The sequence below is a fragment of the Rhynchophorus ferrugineus genome, unplaced genomic scaffold (assembly GCF_030347505.1).
Source record: "Rhynchophorus ferrugineus isolate W39M unplaced genomic scaffold, kcgeb_rfMv2 rfM1, whole genome shotgun sequence".
Taxonomy (NCBI): domain Eukaryota; kingdom Metazoa; phylum Arthropoda; class Insecta; order Coleoptera; family Curculionidae; genus Rhynchophorus; species Rhynchophorus ferrugineus.
In genome coordinates, this window is record NW_027472580.1 from 39,542,842 (window position 1) to 39,559,117 (window position 16,276).

General features: G+C 31.6%; 1 long non-coding RNA gene across 1 annotated transcript; it reads right to left on the minus strand.

Annotated features, from left to right (window-relative positions):
* Positions 1–10,336: 10,336 nt before the first annotated feature.
* LOC143193849 (uncharacterized) lies at positions 10,337–11,211 on the minus strand. Its single transcript, XR_013005114.1, has 2 exons — positions 10,923–11,211; positions 10,337–10,776 (listed from the first exon to the last, which is right to left on the minus strand). It is a non-coding gene; the product is annotated as an uncharacterized LOC143193849 (long non-coding RNA).
* Positions 11,212–16,276: the final 5,065 nt, after the last annotated feature.

The following is a 16,276-nucleotide window of genomic DNA, read 5'->3' on the forward strand; positions in this document are numbered from 1 at the left end:
TGTTACCGAAAATCTGCATTAAAATATGTAATGGCTTCAACGTATTTTTACTTCTATAATCATATTATTCTTCAATTCCAGACTTAAGTGTATCAATTCGCCCGTAAATGTTTCCGCGGTAACTAATAAAAGTAAGAATTGTGATACTAATAATTTGTCCTGAAATATATATCTTCTTTTTTTTTAATTTATGCTAATATACATTTAATCAAATGTAATTACAAATACTATATTTATTAAAAGTAATTAATTAAAGCATCTTGAGCAGCATTATTACCAGACCATTGATTTGGACATTATGTCAGTTGTAGCATTTTAGACTTTTGTATATTAAACACCAGTGTTACCGACTTATTTTGTCAACAGATTTCTTATTTTATGATACCACTAACTGGGACTACTATGAGTATTAAGAACTAATAATTTTCCAAAATGTTTAACAACCCCAACATCTTGTTTAAACCAAAATGAAACTTTAATACAAAAATAATTTATATACCTGAAGTATATTGGTCATATAAATAAGTAAAGAGTAGTTTACGTAAAAAGTCATTAAAAAATGAAAATTAAATATAGATGAGAGTCAATGACATACAGAGAATATTTTAAAATTCTGCCCGCCATGCCAAATGATATTTTAATAACCCTTCTAATGTTTTAAAGATGATACGCGATGATGAAAATTCATGTAACGTCTTGAAAGCTGTAATATTCGTAAGCATTTAGAGTGATTTTACTAAGATATTTCCCGGAAAGTCTACATCGCCTTGGAAATTTTAAATTAATATGGAAGTACTACACGAAAAAAAGACGCATTCTGAATATCTGAATATTTATTCTCGAATTTTGCGTAAATATTATCTATATTCAAAGGATGCTTAATATAACACTGTAATTTGAATAAGGCACATATTAAACGGTTTAGAGTTAATTGAATAGAAATTACAGTTAAGAATTTGGTAGCGCAGTGGTCAAAATGATGAACCCTTAAAAAATCGCGGGTTCATATCACACACAAGTCATAAATATCTTTAATAAGTTTTTGTAATTTCTGAGAATATACAATCACTTGATAAGATATAACTCACTGTTATAAATCAATACTTTTTAAAATATTGATATATTGCATTAATCCCATCTGATCATCTGATATTGATTTATGTGGTGTCGTGCAACTGATACAGCGCTGGTAATTCCATCATAACCATAAATCGATATTTGCTTTCACGTATTTGTTTGTCAAATACTGACCACTGTTTATGGATTAAAATACGAACAGAGCGTCACTATTGTTAACATTTCGATATATCCAGCATTTGGTACCAACTAACCAATCAATTCTTTGAAACAAAATATATTAATGTAAAAGTATATGTTTATCACAAATTAAGACTAGAACAAACTTCCTGTAATTTGGTTATTCTAAAGTTGACACCGTCCTCTCACCCTAGTTTCCTGAAATACGTTTAGAAACATCCCACTTGAAGTTGTAGGGCCTGAACATGCTTACTGAAGTTACTGAAAATATATAAATGAAATATATATATATATATATTACTAGCCGTGAGCTATTAGATTTTAGAAGTCTTGGCGCTGCAGAAACATCTCTAGCGAATCTGGTCTAGCGAGGTTTAAGCAGAAGCTTTCAGTTCTAAGAGTTCGGCCACCGAAGACAATCCCCTGGGAGTAGTTAAGTATCTCGATTACTCAACCGTGAACTACTAGAATTTAAGAATACTAAAGCTTAGAAAATCACTACAGAAAGTCTAAAATCCATGAAAATTTGGGTATAAACATTGGTGTTCAGAAAATCATCGAATATATTTTATATCGAATGAAGAAAGAATTCCCAATATACTTTGGGAAATAACAGAATTTCAACTAAATTTATCTAAAGTACAGAGTGCTATTTTATTTCAACAATGTTGCATTGGAAGCGACGGGTTACGTAAATCCTTTAATGATATCGCAAAACCGATTAAGGAGCGACCTCAAATGCCAACAAACAAATTTTATCCATCTTTTATTTAGTTGTTCCAAAAATGTTAGACGTAATATTGAAAAAACGTCCTGACGAAGATCCTTTATGCTGCCCAATCGCCGTAAATAATATTGAATATCTAAATAAAGAAATTTCAATAGGATTAGGTATGCCGAAAACATATTGATATTTTTAGTCGGTATATCGATATTAACATAAAACAATAAAAAAATATAAAAAAAATCGATAATTTTAAGATTATTGTATATTCAATTTGAGATTCACCCGGTAAGCTTTAAATTACCGACGCACAACTGATGCCAGTTTTTCCAACAACATTCATATATTGTCGAAAGAACCCACAATGTTTTTCGCTTAGCTTTATAATTCTCTATCAATTTCTCATCTCGTCACTTACTATGCGATGCAAAAAAGCATTTCCGTTCCTGCACTTCAGTCCACTTCAACATGTAAAACATGCTCTGAATTTGCTTTTGAACAACTCCTAGTCAATTATTTCAAACATTTACAATTATTTGGTGACAAACCTAGTAAATCTTTTGAACCAAAACACGTTTTATCAATAATAATAAAATCATAATTTGTGTTTTTAGTTTGTTTTTTATTTATATTTTATACTGAGTATGCTTAGTAAAATTTAAATTCATAATATTACGTTATTACTCTTGGTCTGTTATACTTCTATTAATAAACAAGCTAGGCGAGAATGATAAATGTGTATTTTCCAAATTCAAAATAAATAAAATTATTTAAGCTAAAGTTAATAAAGTTTGGTGGTGGTAGTTTGGTGTGCTTCATTCTTCCGATTCCTTTATGTTGTCCAGTAAGGTGAAATCTTGAATGACCTCGTAAATCCATTTGATTTCAAGCTGATCTTGTGGTCTTTATAAGAATAAGTAATTGAAGAACTTTATATTGGCAACGCTATTACTAGTTTTACTAGGTTATACTGGAATACTAGGTTTGATAACAAACCAATCACTTTGATTTTTAAATCATGTAAGTCAGTGCAGTTCTTTAATTTTCAGTCTGACTTGATCTGCTTTTTATCGACGGTCGAGATCATTTTTTAATGATAAGGTTCCATTTCCATTTCTATTTAATGATTGTTGTTATTTTTTTTACAATACCTACAAATATATTTCCTAAAGAAATAACTGAAACCACTATTTTTCCTTTTTGCAGTAATATATCCCTTCAAATACAATTAATACACCCAATCTTCACTTATATCAACTTTACGATACATTAGAATAAAAACTGGTCATTTTTTCCTCCCATTTAAAAACAATCCAATTACAACGACATTTTAACGAATCGATGAGCCCATCACACAAGTCGGGCTAATTTTAATTCTCGATGCACATCTTCTGAACCAGTTCTTGTATGTATTCTGGTTGAACTTTTTTCCGCGATATCATCCTAATTATGAACTAGGTATCTCCAACGTGCTTCTCGCAATACCCAGCTCCGTTTTATAATAAATCAGAAAATGTGAACGAGAGCAGCACACGAAAAAAACCAACAAGACAAACTCGTCGAATGAGTACTAGTTCGTAAATGTGTGCGGATGACCGCGCATCAATTTTAACTGCATATATATGTTATATGTATACCTAACTTTTTCAAATAGTTGCGTGGATTAAAGGCCGAGACTCGGGAGTAACCAGAATCGAAGAAGTTAGAATCGCTTGATTACGTGACTGGAGGATGAGGTCGATTCGCCCGCCTTCATCGTAAATACGACTGGAATTAAATGCACTATTAAATTGACACATTGAGGCAAGTTTATTATGGGAGATTAATATGAGTTGTTACCGTGTTCCTGTTAACGGTTGTTCCGCCAACAATAGCACGCGCACATAAAACCATTATTTTGATTTTATGTGATTAAAATTAAATTCAACCAATTTTTTAATAATTTCGTCACTAATACCAGTTTATTGGATTATACTAAACCTAAAGATAATGTTTAAATATATATACTAACTTTATCATATTAAACAAATATCAGTTAAATCATTAATATTCTCTAATATTTAGAAAACACGATTATTGCTTTGAAACACATTCCTAAAATATCCAAAAATCAGAATCTATAGTAATAGGTATTGTAACAATTCGTTTATAAATTGCTTTTTAGTATGGTTATTTGAGCTTTAACTCACACTCACACACGTTTTTCTCACAAATGTTTACATCCAGGTCCGCCATAATAATCTGAATTTATAGATTTATCAGTTTGTAAAATTCACTTTTCATTCATTCTTGATCGTTTACTGCAACTTAGAACAGTTCTAAACCAGATAAATACTTACTACTCCACTTTTAAATTTCTTATTTGCATTAAAGTAGAAGTAGTTCAAATAAAAATATTAAAATCAAAACTATTTGTCATTTAACTATATAGATTACGAGGTTTACTATTTATATTTTTGGCCTTGGCAGTGGTGTCGTATTGTCAGTCGCCATATTTTCAGATGTGTTATTGGACACTTAGCATTGTTGACTATAACTGTCTTCATAAAATTTTGTAATTTGAAAACGATTTGTGTTGTTAATAATTCGCGAACATTTGTGTGCGACCATTTTTTTAAACTTTTAACGTGGATTATGAAGGATTATCAAGACCTTAGACTATCACAGTGTACTAGAGTATAAATGCTCCAGCACTACTTCTATGCTGTTCATAATCATATAATGCAAAATCCCAAATATTCTGACAAATACTCAAAATGTGTCTTGTCTTCCGAGAAATTCTGAAAATAAGTGGAAAAAACGGCTAATCATTGTTTATTACAAAACAAGCACATGGCCACACATCGGTTTACACCAAGCAATTATTCGACGTACAGTCCTGATTTAGTCCTGAATTTAGAAATTACATAGCCAATTATATTCGACAGATTGAAAAGAGAAAAAAGCGGCTAATGTAATAAAAACTTTAATAGAATAAAATGGGCTACGAAATTGGTAATAATGCATACGTTTGAAGTGTATTTTCACTGAAAATATTTAGAAAATTGATAAATTCATTTTGATCAGTATTTATTTATTATTGTTAAGTCAGAACATATAAATAGTTACCCTAGTAATAGAAAATTATAAAATCATTTAGCTTTAAACATATACAAATGTCAAATGACGTAAGAACAAAAAACATGAAATAAAAGCACAGCAAGCAAACAAAATAGTGAACGTAAATAAAAGTACAACATGTTAGACAAGAAGTAAAACACATTAGAACTAAAATAAAACAACTATGCTGGTTAGTTGGAAGATACTCTCTACTAAAATCAAAGATATTGATTTATCAAACAATCATAAAACCAATTTGAACCTATGGGGTTGCACTAAAAATTCAAGTCAACTAGTCATCCAACGCTGTCAAAACAAAATGTTTCTATTAATTACCAATGCCTATCGCTACGTAATCAATGAAGACTGCACGATGATCTGCAAATCAAATAGATTTGCGAAATTATCCATGATTTTGTCTCAAAACACGAAAGAAGATTACTAAATCATACTAACGTAGAAGCAATGCAACTACTGGACAACGCGCAAGATATCAGAATATTGAAGCGAACCAAACCTTACGAACTTATATAAAGTGTAATAAACCTTTAGTTTAAACTATAGCATAACTTATAGTATATATTATTATAATTTTATAAGTGAAGAATATATTCTGATGTATTTATATCGCACTCGTTTTGCTTGTGAATAAGTACAAATGAAATGTAGTAATAAAATAATTTATAATTAAGATTATACTAAGCATATCTAAAAAAGATGTTATCAAAAAAATACAAGTACAACACTGAAAAAAAGAAGACACTGAACTTAAAAAGACTGAAAATGTACGACAAAACTCTATAATGAATGAAACTGATACTACGAGAAACGGTAATAATACTAAAAGAAATAGAAAATAATACAAAATAAACAGATAAGAGGAATGTTAATTATAGTTTTATATTTACACACAAATCAGTTATAAAAATCGTTCTACACTCTCAATCGTCCATACAAAATGCCTTGTCCACAAACTAAAAGACCATTCAGATCTGACATTCAAATGGGTCAAATTTTGTAATCTGTAAATTAATTCACAAAAATCCCAACCCAAATTTTTACCATTTAACAAGCCACCGCGAAGGGTTATGGTGTAACAAAAGCCCTGTTCCCTCTCCTGTATCTCCTGTCTCCTCTCCTATCAATTAAACAACCAGTCTCAATTAAAGCCCTTGTACGTCAGGCCATAGTATGTTACGTTTTTCTATATGGTTCACAAGTATTATCTCGATGCGACAAACCTACGAAGATAAAAAAAAGTGTTCCAAAATAAGATGTTGATTCTGAATGACCCACGGTATGTCAAAAACAATCAAATACATTGAAAAACTGGGGTGCCATTAGTCTCGGAATCCACAAACTCAATCGCCGAAAAGATTATAAAAGGAATTCAGTTCATTCCGACTGTACACCATCCACCTACTAAAACAACAAGTACTAAATAACAAGATTCAAACGAAATATCAAAAATTAGTTTAAAAATAAGCACAATCATAAATAAGTTAAAACTCTCTATACCCTGAGAGGGATTCGATCCAGCTACTTCTGCGAATATGTGCGAAAGTTTAATATCTTAAAACCCGCAGTCAGCTCCAATTGCAAACTATTGACCAAACCAAACTATGATTAATAATTTAAATAAAATCATATATTCGGATACGACGAGTATTAAAATGTTTAATATACTTTACAGAATAAAAAAAAAAGCAGAAGCTGCAACAAAATTTCTCAATATCTCCAAGATGTTTAAGACATCTATGCCACATGGTAATCTGCGAAGCCTTAAATTTCGCATTACATTTTATGATAAAATTACGGCCGAAGACACCTGCACTGTATCGATACTCGTAAAACCGTTAAAATAAGAGCCCAGCCGATTTTATTAGCCACACTTTATTTCCGTTTGGCCATTTTCCAAATACATCTCCTCCGGTTGTTGTCGTCACTGTTGTGTGCGTCTGGCCCGCAGTCTTATTTGAATATAAAACAACGGTTGTTTTAATAAAATTGATTAAAACATCAACATGCAAATAAATGCTTAAATATACAATCCCATTATATAAAACCATTGACGTACCAATTAGTCCATAATCGAAATAATAAATAAACAATATTTTGAAATAAAAAAAAACCTTATTGATCTTAATACCAACCTTATTATACAACTGTTTAATCGATGGAATGTTTCATCAGATTTTAACGATGAACACGTTTCCTTGGTATCTTTAAAATGATCTTAATACTCAGTTTATGACCAGTGAAATCAATAAAAATCAATTTAAATTTTTCAATTATTAATATTATGAAAATATTGAGATTAAAACAAAATGCTATTAAAGTTTCATACTTGTCTCTAAAACATTAAAAAAATTTCATATATACAGGTATTTGAAAATTGCGCTTCCTAAATCAAAAAGTCTGTTTGTCGAAAATCATCAATGGTTAAAGCTATGGTTTTCGAACACCTCTTCTGAAGTACCTTGTATATATCTTCTAATGACGAAATATCGGTGCCACTTGCAACTAGTCGTTTTACAAGTTCCACCCACCCCATCCGAAGCTCCTAAGTACTACTGACTATTTTCATGTGCTAGCCAAATTTCTTTAGTAATGATGCCCCCCAAGAGTTGCCTATAAGGTAATCCAATACTGTTCACATTACCCTAGCGTAGATCAAATATAAATCCAGTGCAAAATTGCTTCCAAACAATAGATAAATTATCTTTTCAATTAATTTACTGTTGCCTTGACTCATTCACAAACAATTAATTTTAATCATATTACAAGATCTATTGGCTCATACACTTTCAAAAACTACCAAACCAATAGCCAATAACTCTTGCAGATCGTAATGGTTAGCCTATTTGTCCATATTTCTCCATTGAGATCAGAATTATTAATATAGCCTAATTTTTCTCGCCTGTTACAATTTAGTGAGAAAAATGAAGCAAATATTCAAGTTAAACGTTTTTAAGCAAATATTTTGTCTACACTTCTTTCGATAATATCAGTAGTATTAATTTTACAGAAGATATCTCTTCATGGTATGTTTTCTTCTTCGTACTTCAAGTTATGTTAAAGTTATATTATTAAGAGTTAGTACTGTTCATTAGTTACGCCATCTACTAAATTTGAAATATGTAATCATACCAAATGTGTTATCGTATAGAAGATAGGTCACTTGTACTACCCAAACAAAGTAAAAGATATTTGATTAAATAGAATAAACATATATGCTTGAATTTTATTTTGATGGATAATTATTGCTCGCGATGTAACAATCAATAAAAAAGGACCAGATGAATGGCTGTTACATAATTCAAGAAAAAAACCATGTCGTATACATAAAACATGGCTTGGTACCGGTACGTCACATAACAGTCTAGGCTCGCACGTAACTCTTCTCAAGATATTGTTATGTGCGAATAAAATAGAATGGACACGATAAAACCTCTATCGATAGTCGGCCCACGCACATATTCCCATACTGAGACTCGCTTTTTATTCACTAAAGGAGATATGAATGAAAATTTTTCACTCGACAACGTCATTACGGTGCCCATTTTTCCGCATAGGATAATTGACAAGCCTGCACTTTTTATGTGTCTATGTCGTTCGATTAAACAATTGTATGTCCTTTAATTATTTATAATCCTTTATATATATATATATATATATATATATATATATATTATATATAATTTTATCGCGCTGTGGTGATACTACTGTGATTTTACACTATGTGGCATTAAAAAGTTATCATTTTGTACCAACTTAGAACTTAAACTTATTGCACAGTTTTTCTTCAATAAAGATGAAGGCGTAAATAAGTCGGCTGAAAATTTGAATAGAGTTCAGGTCCTGAGACAGCAAATCAAGCGCTTTGGTTTCTTCGATTCCGCTACGGTAATTTTAATATAAAGGATGCTCGGATCCTTGACTAACTGACAAATTTATGGAAATGGCTTCGAATTCCTACCATAGAAACAGTTTCTATTGCCCAGGAGCTAAATATTGCTCAATAAACGAAAAAAAGTAAAATGAATGGCGGCCAACTTTTCCCAGGAACTGTATTCCATCAAAACAATGTCTGGTTATACATATCATTAACGCTAAAAGCTTTTGAGTTTAGTAGGAGGTTCTGATGCACCCACCTTATAGTCCAGATCTATCACCAAGTGATTATAAGCAGTTTCTGTTTACTATCTTGCTGACTAAAAATTCACATCTGATTTGTGAAAATCAGCTGTTCCAGTTTTGTAACAATATGGACAATGTTGAGAGAGTTATGGAGCAACAAGTAATAGTTATGTTAAATAAAACTTTTAATTTCATTAATCAACAATGTATTTGCTTTTACTACAGCTAATAAAATACCATGTATAGGCATTGAGGACACGCAATTCAATTTAGAGACATACCTAGCTTTCTGACGTAATTTAAGAAATTGTTGTAAATCCGCGACGTTAAAATACGACGAATTTTGATAAAAAATTAGTAACTAATGTAAATGTTGTATGATGCAGTAATGAAATTCTTATATTCTTTATTAAGTGATACACAGCCAAATAATTTTACAATATACCCTTTACCACAGGCCTACTGCAAAACACTTCCATCGGACACACTAGTTATAAAAATCGGCACAAAAAAGACTTCAGATGCTGTCAGAAAATAGTGACTATACTGTATAACATAAATATTAACTTTTAATCATTTAACAGTTAATTTTACTCATATTTCTGTTACAATGGATATTTTGGTGCAGATATCTTTTTTTATGATATATAAAATGCATACGTCCATAAGTATTTTAACTCTACTAAAAGTCCTATATTAGTGGACGTATTACTATCATCTTCTTACCTTCCGTGTTCAAAGATATTCAAAATTAATTTAAATAAATTAAAAAGATAGAAATATTATGTCCTACATATAAGAAAATAAGTTAACTTCTAGTAAAAGCGCAAGTTATGAAAGGGGTGTGAGTATTCTTGCGATTTCAATATTTCTGGCCAATCGCGAAAAAATCATTAAATAAGTTATATTAATATATATATATATATATATATATATATATATATATATATATATATATATTTATATATATTTAGTTTTATAATATAAATATAGACAATTCAAAATAGCAGTGACACGGGAAACCTCGCAATGTTGCCGCAGCTACTCTGAGTTTTACTACATTTACGCTCTGACATATAACAAAATTTTAATATAAACAAAATAATTGAACAAATATTCTATTAAATATAATTTATTTTAACATTATAATACATCTAATACATATATTATCGAAGAACTTAAAACTACAATTAATTATACAGCCACAATAATTTATAGGTTAGAGTTGTTAATAATATATGATAATAATATACATCGAACTTTTTTCCACACTAGTATCGGCAGGGTTCTGGACGCGTTTTTGTATGTAGTGGTATCCCCCGAAGACCTAATCCACTTAATTAACAGTTGTATATCTGAGTAATGTATTTTACTTTCATTAGAGATCATATTTATGTTTTCCGCTTAGTTCTTGTTTCTTTCGATGCAATGTATCCTTGTAATGTCATTGTGATATTACTAGATTTCTCTTTAGTTTGTCCTGTTACTATCTGCATACATCTTTCTTGATAAAACTACATTTAATCACTGCATTCTCCATAATGCATTTGCCATATCTGCAAAACAGTTAGTGTTATTTCTCTACTCATACATGTTAACGAAACTTTCATGTATATTCTGAACAATAACACACATACTCATAAGGCTTTCACACTCTATAATACAATTCCCTACAACTAAAGTATATTAATTGTACACTGACCTTGTGATTTCCTCTTTCATCCCCTGTCTTAGTAATCGTCAGCATTGAATCATAAACCAACATTCATAAAGTTTTATTCATCACAGTCACTTTCAGAAATACTAGTCAAATTAAGAACCAAGCTGTTTATTTCCAATCTATTAAAAACTTGCTCAAGATTTCTACCATTTGTCAATTTCTTCTTCAATGTGTCTGATCGAGCTCATACAAACCGAAGGTGTTATTTTCGACAATGCCTCTTTCCATAAATCCAGACAGTTCTGGTGTGAATTTCCTCCTCGACCTGAATATCTATAATTCTTTACGATACCCCATATCAACTCAATTGGATTAAAAATGCAGTGAGAGGGGGGAAGACATAGTACTCTGTAGCCATAACACTCAGTAATCTGATCTACTATGTATCTTTTCTCAGGCTTAATTCTAAAAAAGTAAATTATATAAAATGCGATTAAATATTTCATTTATTTTTACCGAGTAATAATTTGAAATAGTTCATTCTTTAACATGATTTCCTCGAAACTTATTTTATGTGCTTTAAGCCATTCCTTATATATATATATATTATGATAGATATTATATATATATATATATATATATATATATATATATATATATATATATATATATATATATATGGTACATATGGTGCATTGTACATAACAATAACTGATGGTTCCTCCAAATTCTTAAAAGCTGATTTTCAAACTACTGCAAAGACAAGTTATGGTTCATTTCTTCATGGTAGTTACTCTGGAACTTCGAAAAACACTAATTCTGCACCAGGAATAAAACCATTCCTGTTTCCAGCATGAAGAACTATATGTCTACATATAAATGTTATGACTAAAGAAACCTAATCGATAGTTGTTCTGTTTACCTTTTTCCATGAACCCATGTATTTATACTATATTTATTATCATCTTGCCATGAGCAACCCAATGTACCATCCTGAAATATTCACGGCTCTTCTAAATATATAAATTGATATAATTCTTTCTTGATTTGGATATATGTTTTTAAAAAATGTATTCTTTCAAAAACAATCTCTGGAAGTTCCATTAAACTCCTTCGTGGGTTATCTCACCACTTAAATCCTAGATTATCCAACAATGTATGAACGGATGTTCTACATCTCTGAAATAGCTGTATGTCTTTTGAATCTTTGTGGATACTTTCCAGACTAACAATTTTCTCTAAAATAATTGTATTAAATTATATTTCGATTGAAGAATCTACTTACTGTTTTATACATTTCGTATATTTGATCTCTGAAACACCAAGCTGATCTTGATTCATCACCTATTTCGCATAAACACGGTTTCCTTTTGGCGAATTTAAGGTTATATTGTTTTTTTTTTTGAGACATTTTAGTGACCTTGTCCGTACTAATATAAAGTGCAGCTGCAAAGCGCAAAAAATATTTTCAATAAAACTGCGGCGATTTGAAATATATTAAAACAAAGCGTTAAAACAACGTTTGCCGGTTTATAACCCGTAATTATAATATTTTGAAGAATTTTGAGAAGTTTGACCAACGGACAACTTTTGCAGGCTCATTTAGTTACATGTACGAACTTATTTAACAGCATTCTATCTCTTTTTAAATAGAATAAAATGACAAGAATAATATTATCTGACTGTAAAACGAATTTAGAACTTTAAACAGACATATATTGACACTCGTGTCACTTCTATTTTGAATTGACTATATGTCCATTGGTTCTTACTTCCATAGTCTCCATAATAACAGTGTTCATGTATTATGTAATGAAAATAGATACAAAATTTACAGTAAACTATTTTTAACAAAACTCCTCTTTTATATATTTTAGACTTCTTTTCACCAACGAGGGTTTATCTGAACTGAACCTACTGTTCAACGTTGGCTCAGGAACCTCGGCATTAAGCCTACCGACTGGCGAGTCACCAACTTGGATATCATCCCAGCTTAGTTACTGGCGTGACAAGGATTCTATTGCACTCAAGAAGAATTGGCAACAAGCCTTGGGATAATCACAAACATAAATTTACCCAGAATGCGAACCCGCAACTACCGCTACAGAAGGAGGGCGGTCCTGCCGCCTTGACTACTGCGCCAACTAAGCTGTCTTAACAAAACTTGAAATATCTCATAACTGAACCTATCAAGAAAAATGTTTTTGGGAAAAATGCGTTAAAAAATTAGCTCCAACTTGAGGCGCTCCACTATCGCATAACAAAAAAAATTGCGATTGTTTTCTTTTATATATTTTTAAAGCTTGAATATTTATAAATATGCTCTTAAAATAATTTAAAAACCTAAATTATTTTCGGACATTAATTGTTTTAATAATATGGTATCTAAAATCGAAACCTTAAACGTATTTTTCTTGAGACTAGTTCTTTCGAGAGCGGTTGGCATATTGTTCTTTTTTTAATACATTAAAGTCCTACATTTTAACGTGGGCTCGAAACCACGGTTGCCTACCAACTGGCAAGTGACCAACTTAGATATCATCGCAGAAGACATCCGGCCTTACCCAGCTTGGTTACTGGCGCGACTGGGATCATTTTCTTTGTCGAATTTTGTACTCCTACCTAGGACAATCATTAATATTAAACAATCACAACCATAAATTTACGACCATGCCCTAGCAATATTCGAAATCGCAACTATCGCAACAGTAGGTGAACCGTCCTGTCGCTTTTACCACTGCGCCAACCAAGCCGGCTTGACGTATTCTATTGAATCGATTTACTTATTTGATGTGACCATTTTCTATATATTATTTTGTCATCAAAAGTAAAACTATAACAAGATTTGAATAATTTTATTAAAATTTTCATAATTTTTTTATTAATATTTATATTTTTAAAAAATTCTGAAATATTGAATAAAAACGGTATTACATCTCGTTTCTTCGAACAGCCATAATTTGGAGAAAAAAGTTATATTTGATTACTTTATACGATAACAGCACTTTTCTAGATTAAGAATTTTCTAGGAAGGCCATAATGTTATCAATGGAGGCAATTTTATCAATTTTTTAAAAACTCCCCCTTAATCGTCCTCTAGTTTTTTGCATTTATTTTTTCTTTTATGTATTCTTTAGAAATTAGTAAATATCTAGTTAAAATTGGATAGCAAAAATATTGTTTATTTTTCTTTTATTTCACTTGAAAAATTATCTAAAATGCATATCTCTAGGCTGGATTACCCCATTAAACTAACCCTTGTCCAATCAAAGAAATATTCCATAAAGATCTTGTACAATAAATTACACAAACATAGATTAAAGTATTCACATTATCCTCAGTGATCAATACAAAGATAATTCACACAAAGAACATAGAATAGGGATAAACAGTATGTGATGCAATAAGAAACCGGAAGACAACAATGCAAGAATAGAAAAGCGTATGCAAAACGTTCCAGTTCGAATCTTGTCCAGATACGAACAATATGATACCAGAGGAACATAACAGTTTTTCGTCCGTTATCATCACGTTTGAGGAAGCATTTTGCTCGGCGTTTTTGCGATATCTGGCGATCGGCACGCGTTCCAAGATAATTAGGCCTATTCGGTCCCGGAATTTCAAACAATGGTCGCAAAGGCCGCGCGGTGACATGACCAGCACGTGATCTCCCACACGACATGCCGCCGACGGCATTTGGAATGCGGCACGAGCTCGCCTATTGTCGTCGGGTCAGTGGCGTGACATCGGACGACCAGCACGAAATCGGAGACGGTCCTTACTGGACCGGAACCTAATTAGAACAGCTTCCCTATCCTGTTCTGTACGCTCTGGCGTTGAAACTAAATAATTAAAATGATCAGAAAACTATCAAAGGAAGAAAAAATTCAAACTTCAAAGACTTATAAATAAGAATGTTTGTAATTTAGAGTGTTATTATCTTTATAAAATATCTTAGCCGACTACTGTTGCGATAATCGCGGGTTCGAATCCTGCTGGGGCATGGTCGTGAACTTATGTTTGTTATTGTTTAATATTTGTAGTTGTCCTAGACAAGAATGCAAAGTTGGCCACTCGCCAGTCGGTAGACTTAATGCTGAGGACCGTGGTTCAGGGCCCACATTAAACCGTAACTGCAATCCAGATAAAGCCTCATTGGTAAAGAGGAGACTTTAAAATGTAAATATAAAAAATATCTTAAAACATTTTCGTTCAATTCTCACACAAAACAAAAAGAGTACCAGCATAAAACCCACTAAACAGTTATTTAGCCCGCTTGGTGGCGCAGTGGTAAAGGCGAAAGGTCCTCCAACTGTTGCGAGAGCCGCGGGTTCGAATCCTGCTGGAACATGGTCGTAAACTTATGTTTGTTATTGTTTAATATTTGTGGTTGTCCTAGACAAGAGTGCAAAGTTGGCCACTCGCCAGTCGGTAGGCTTAATGCTGAGGACCGTGCTTCGGAGCCCACACTAAACCGTAACTGCAATCCAGATAAAGCCTCATTGGTAAAAAGGAGACTTTAAAATATAAATATAAAAAATATCTTAAAACATTTTCGTTCAATTCTCACACAAAATAAAAAGAGTACCAGCATAAAACTCACTAAACAGTTATCTAGCCCGCTTGGTGGCGCAGTGGTAAAAGCGAAAGGTCCTCCTACTGTTGCGATAGCCTCGGGTTCGAATCCGGCTGGGGCATGGTCGTAAAGTTATGTCGTAAACTTAAAACAAATTAAAAATCTATAAAGTTACGTGGTCGATGAAATGAAATCATAATGGTGAAATGGACTCAAAAAAATGACATGCCTTTTTTAACACGTTTGCAACCTTGCCGGTAATCTGGAACAAAGAAAAAAGACATTTCTTAATCTAGAGAAATGAAACATTTTTTAATTACGAGTGTTTAAAAAAAACGATAATTTTTTAAAATATTTTTTGGCATTTCCTTAAACAAATTTTTCCGAAATAATAAAAATCGCTTCAGTAAAACTTGAGATATCTTGTCAAACCGCTAATCAAAAAATTTCAAAATTCAGTTTCAAAATTCGAACTGATAAAAGTTACAACTTCAACCGTGTGAGTTACATGCATAAGTGCATGTAACAGCATGTATAGGTGTAAAAATGCATATCAGTTAATTCAAATATTCATTGTGGCTTTGGGTTTCTGAACCTAAACACCGAATAAGATCTCTGACGTGAAACTCCCGTAAATTGGCTTTTCATCGGTCAATCGATAATTTTCAGTATTTCGTCGTATTGCAGCAGATTCCTATCGTCTATTGTTCGATCCGAGTTCTGGCCGAGCCGGTTTAGATGCTACGTCACTATAGCAGCTATATATCATAAAATAATTTAAATTTTAAAACATTCATTTAAATCATATTCTTAAGAATTA